Source organism: Otolemur garnettii, unplaced genomic scaffold (assembly GCF_000181295.1).
Source record: "Otolemur garnettii isolate 467f Iridium unplaced genomic scaffold, OtoGar3 scaffold00051, whole genome shotgun sequence".
NCBI classification, from domain to species: domain Eukaryota; kingdom Metazoa; phylum Chordata; class Mammalia; order Primates; family Galagidae; genus Otolemur; species Otolemur garnettii.
This window is the reverse complement of record NW_003852446.1, coordinates 8,497,207-8,503,412: the sequence shown is the minus strand read 5'-3', so window position 1 is coordinate 8,503,412 and position 6,206 is coordinate 8,497,207. Positions and strand designations below refer to the sequence as shown.

Here is a 6,206-nt window from a genome sequence, read left to right as displayed (position 1 = left end):
AACTTCTCTGTTGCTACCCTGTCAACTCCCAGCAGTGTTACTTTAAAGTGGTTACAGGAGAACCCCCACAGTTATGGCTACAGGACAGCCTGGTAAAGAGGCAGTGGTGGTGGTAGAAGGTGGAAGAAGGGGCAGACAGTGATGAATTAACTCACATCTCTCTTATTTTTTCCTTAAGGAATTGTCACCGGCTGTATGGACTTTCTAGTTTTATTCTCTGTGTATTTTAACTTCTCATATTTCCTGTTTCTTTATATCTCCACATTGCTTTGTGTTTTTTTTTCTAGACCTATCCTCTAGTTCACTATTTTCTCTTTAGCTTTTTTACTAAGTTAAATGTTGTTTACTCCTGCTTTGGCTAATTTCAGTAACTCTTTTTCATTTCTGGAAGTTCTAAATGGTCCCTTTTCAAATATATCTTTTTATCATAATACATTTCTTTTTTTTTTTTTTCCCTTGTAACAGTCCATGTATCTGTCCTATTGCACTGTCAAATCTGAAGAGGAAAAACCCGATGAGGTGTTTGGGGAAGGGGCAAGGACAGACAAACTGCAGAGGCCACAGCACATCACAGAGGACTGAAGGGGCTGAGGCCGGGGCAAGGCTGGGCAGAACCATGTTACACATCAGTCCTCCAACTCTGATGGGCCTCCACCACTTCTGGTACCACCAGTGAGAGTTCACAGTTCTTTCCAAGCAAATGATGTTTTAGAAATGTCCTGAGCTCGCTGCCACCTCCAATCCACTGAAGCATCTTGAATTTGGAGCCGAGGTTATAGTAGGGCCCCTCCTACCTCTGGAGCACATCCAGTGCTGCCTTTTGGGAGGGTAACTTCAGTGGATTCCAGCACAGGCTGGAGGGCAGACTCATGATGAAGCCCATGACCTTAGTGAGAGCAATGACGCTGACATTGCTGTGCTTGTCCCATGTAGCCTTTGGTTTGAAGTGCTGCCACGATGACATTCCCATCATAGTTTCCATTTCCCAGCATGCCCTTTTTGTGAGGTGTCATCCTGGGGTTTGGAGACAACCTCTGCAAAGTCTCTTGAAGTGCTTCCCGGGTGAAGGCATTGCTGTCCTGGAAGACGTTATCGAGGGCAGGGAGGGCACAAAGCTCCCTGCGCTGTTTTTCATGGTAGATCTGTCGAGGTGCCGCTTGGGGCAGCTCCAACAATTCTGATTTGGCCTTATCTCCTATCCATGGCAACTCGAGTTCTTCGCTTTAAGTTCTAGAGAGGGCTAAAAACCAATCCACTCTTCCCTCCTGAGGAATAAAGTAAGCTTCTTAGGCTCTCCAAGATTCCCGAGCTCTACCTTATTCTCTGGTGTCCATAAGGTATGCTTTGTCACTTGCAGACAAAGGTTGGAATCCAAAGGCGGAAACATCCATCTCTTTTCTGTTCTCAATAGCTTCATTTACCGGTATTTCGCCACCACGAAGTGCAGAATTTCAGGCCTCAATGCAGGGGTACTGAACGGAATCGGTCACATCGCTCCTTTTTTCCCTTTTCTTTCGAACCACAACGCCACAGACTTAGAAGAGAAGGCCTAGGATGGTGGTGGATAAAATGCCCAATCGGAGCAGTTAGCTAGGGCTGGCCAGGGTGGGATTGCGAGTGGTGCCGGGCCTTGCTGGGGTGGGGGACAGCCCTCCATCCCCTTGGGTGTGGTAAGGCAGGGTGTGGTTCCCATGGCTCTCTGCTCTCTCACCACCACCCTGTTCCCCAACCGGTTGCCCCTCATCGCTGCCACCAGCCACTACCAGGAGCTGAGGGCCGCCACCAGGGCCACGCAAAGTTAGTGTGTGTGTGTGTAGATCTAAGCAACGTAGCTCAATTTTATATAGATATCTTAAGAGTTTTGTATGCTAACTGATAGACATATAGTTATAAAATTTCAATACGGTAGATGAAATTTTTGTTTGGGGTTGTTTTATTTTTAAATTTAATATAATACTACTACTACTAAAAACCGTTCTCATACTATAACATTTTATTCTCATTGTATATCGTAAATATATATTTTAAAATTATATTTCTCTAGTCCAACTTTATATTTTATTTTAACCAACAAAATTTATTTTTAGAGTAGTTTTCAGTTCACAGCAAAATTGAGCGAAAGGTATAGACACTTCCCATGTAATATGTATAACCTCTCCACTATTGGCAACCCCCCACTAGAGTGGTACATTTATTACAATTGATGAACGATAATTCCCTGTAGTCCATAGCTTACATCAGCGTTCACGCCTGATGTTGTACATTCTATGGGTTTGGACAAATGTGGAATGACATATATCCATCATTTCAGTATCACAAATAATCGTTTCACTGCCCTAAAAGTCCTCTGTGCTCTGCCTGTTCATCTCTCCCTCTCCCCTAACCCCTGGCAACCACTTATGTTTCTATTCTCTTCCCAGTTTTGCCTTTTCCAGCATGTCATTTGAAATCATATAGTATATAGTCTTTCAGGTGGTCTTTTTTTTTATTTAAAATATACCAAAGAAATTATGCACAGGAGTACTTCCGTATTTTTAAATTATTTTTAATTCACAAATAATTATATTTATGGGGTAGAGTGTGATGTTTTGATCTATGTGTACATTGTAGAAAGATTAAATCAACCTAATTAACATATCCATCACCTCTCCAACTTATCTTTTTTTTTTTTTTTGGTAGGGAGAATGTTAAAGATCTATTTTTTAGCTATTTTGAAATGTACATTGTTATTAACTGTGATGACTATACAGGGCAATAGATCACTAAAACTTATTCCTCCAGTTTGATTGCACCTTTTTACCTTTGATCAGTATCTTCCTTTTAGTTTTCTGTTTATAAATGTTAATTTCAAATCACCTACAGCTAGAACATGGAGCGTGATTAAACATTCTATTGCAGTTATACCAAATTTAGGGTCTGACATGGGAAAAAATTGTTTATATCCAGTTAAAATGGCATTGTTTGTAATTTTGTGTACTTTATTAAATTATTTTTTCTACTTGTAAATTTGACTTCATTGCAAACAATACTAATGGAAACATGTATGTCTGTAGCCTAATTATTCTAAGGTAGTTATGCCTTTAAGAAAGCAACCATATAAAAATTATGTAGCTTGAGCCTAAGGTAACCTATGGACCAACCAAGGCCTGGATTGCTCCCAATACATAGATTTTTGTGACATTTTTATCTCCCTTTATGTTTATCTCTCAAGTGACTACGCATTAGGCCAGTAAGCAGGCTATGGATAGCTATAGTTGTGATTCTGAATCGTATCAATAAAGCTGTCCTGAAATGGTTGGGATTACCAAACACATTTACAGTAAGATTATCTCTATGTAATTTATGTGGAATTAGATACCTATGTTTCATTAGTATGTAGGAAAGTGAAAATCTTCTAGAAAGCAGAAAGAATATGTAAAATGGCCTCTATTTTGGTGGGGAGTGGGAAGGAGGTAGTACTGTATCCTCAGTGGCTGGGCATCCCTTTGATGGGTCAGTGGTATGATGATTTCTAGGCTTTGTGTTTGCAATGTGAATAAAATGGCTCTGGTTTTAGCACTGGTTATTTTTTTGGGGGGGGGCTTTGCTCATATTATGATTTCTGAGATAAGTGAGAGGAGATCTCTAAATTATGACATCAATCCTAATGGCAGCTGTTCACTTTGATCCTAAATGAAAAATAATTTTGCGGGGTTGTGGTTCCGTTGAGAATTTTTAGCAAATCAACGTAAGTTTTACTTTGCCTTCCAACTTAGGCCACCACATATTTTAGCATTTTAAAAAATCAGAAAAAAATGGCTGCCTTAGTAATGACTGGTGAATCACACCAGTCATTCTCCTCTGTGAATCACAGGTTTTACATTGGTTATTAGTTGGCTGTTTGTTGGGTAAAAGAACATTGTGACCAATTAGTCATTTTTTATTGGGATCCTGGGTCCGTTTCTTCTTCTTTTACTAAATTTAGACACTGATGCTCATGAGTGAACATTAATGCCTTTGAAGTACTTAAGTCTCACATTTCAGAGTAAGGGGCCTATAATTATTGAGCATTTTCAACCACTGATGCCTATAAACAGAATTTATTCAACCCAATTTAGATTGTTGACTTAAGACAGTTAGAATATTTCATGCATGTTAGTATTTGTGACTTTGATAGACTATCGCTCATCTCATATTGTCTATAATTTTCCAAAGAATATTTGAAATTCTTAATAATTAGCTAGACAAGTTAGAAAATATGTGAGGGTAAAAGAAAAAGAAAAATTTTAGGTACTGGATAGAGTAAGTCACTGTGATCCTTGTTTGCAATAGGTTGACTTCAACATAATGCCGTTCTTGTAAAATCTCACCAAAAGTAGACTGCCCTCCCCACATTAAAATACTGTATATCTGTACTTTGAAACAAACATCAAACTTAAATTTGGCATATTTTTTGAAAATCTATATGATTATTTATTTTCTTTTAAAACTTAAAACCTTTTAACTTAGACAAGGGAAATTTTATTTTTACTATAGTTATCTCAGAACAGCTTCAGGGAGGTAGGAAACACATTTGAACTGCAGTGAAGACAAAAAATCATCGAAGCAGCCCATGGGCATTGGCTTTTCAACCTTAACCATGGAGCCTCTTCCATGTTTGGAGTTATATTTTGTTAATATAAGTTAAAATAGCAACGGTTATAGTTAACACAGATTAAAGTTCCTATTTAATGTACATGTAACTGAATGCACATTTACCTACATAATAGCTACTGGTCACAGTTTTTATAATAGCCTTTCAGCCAGAAAATAGGACTGTGATTGTCAGCGGGGAATTGGCATGTTGTCCCCAAGCCTGCATAGGTTTTCTCTGGCTACTTCAGTTTCCTCTCATAAGCAAATATGTGCACATTAGATTACTTGGCATGTTTAAGTGGTCTCACTGTGAGTGAGTGTGTGTGTGTGTGTGTGGGTGAGTACACACTGCAGTGGGGTAGTGTGCTGCCCAAGGCTGGTTCCGCCTGGCTCCCTGAGCTGCCTGGATAGGCTTGGGCCACCTATGACCCTGAATTAAGAATAATTAAATAATCATCCTCTTTAAAAAAATTTTCGGAATATTACAGTAGTACAAATGTTTTGATTACATAAATTGCTTTTGTAAAGTTGGAGTCAAAGCTCCGAGCGTGCCCATCACCTGTATAGTGTGCATTCTACTTGTTAGGTGTTAATTTACCCCTCTCCTGCCTCCTTCCACCTGCTTGTTTCCCGTGAGTTTTACTACCACATGTGCACATGGCGTTAATCAATTAGTTCAATTTAATAGTGGGCACGTGTAGCCTTTGGCTTCCTATTCTTGTGAAACTTCACTTAGAAGCATGTTGCATCCAGGTTGTTACAAGAGGTATTAGTTCACCAATTTTTATTAATCTTTCTTAAATGTATGTATAGTTAAAATATATTTCAGTGCTTAGTATTAGAAGCATTTGGGTCTTTACTTGGAAGTTTGGTGATATTTCTGTGACCAGAAATATGCCATAGGAACTTACCCCTTGTGTGTATCGATTAGCCTATGGTAAGGTTGATTTTATTAGATGCACACAGTTTTTCTTAAAGTCACAGTTTCCAAGAACCTATGGAAGACGTTAAGTGAGGACTTACTGTATACAACTTTAGACATTAGGCCAGTGTCAAGACCACCCCTCATTCAGCAGATGGGGCTTTCAAGCCCAGCTCCCAGTAAGCCTGTTGACTGGTTGTTGTTATCTCAGGAAGTAGCACCACCTCACCGTTCCTCAGTCGGCTGCTTTAGAATCCCTGCCATTGACAAGTTTGTTAGCAGAGGAAGGCTTTTTAACGGAAAAGTTTGCAATCAAAATTGTTCCTTACATTGCACAAAAACAGCATTTTAAGAATGCAATAGTCAATCAAACTGAGGACTACATCCTGTAACCTTTTCCAGCTGGACTAAATTAAATATGTAACATCCCCTTGAGCAATTTTTGAGAACAGCATTAGGCTTTACCTTGACTGCTGAATCATTAAAACACATGTGAAAACATTCCACATTCCTTTGATCTGACCCTTTGGCAGTAAATGGTCACCTCGTTGCAACTTATATTGAAGTCTATTTTTCAAAAATAATTTACTCCCATCTGGTCTGCCTTTAGGCATTTTCCTATGTGCTCAAAATCATTGACATGTGTCCCTGAGTTTATAGAAGATCCATA

General features: G+C 39.0%; 1 pseudogene; it reads right to left on the bottom strand.

The window, feature by feature from the left end:
- Window positions 1-619: 619 nt before the first annotated feature.
- Window positions 620-5,800, bottom strand: LOC100957436 (annotated as a pseudogene).
- Window positions 5,801-6,206: the final 406 nt, after the last annotated feature.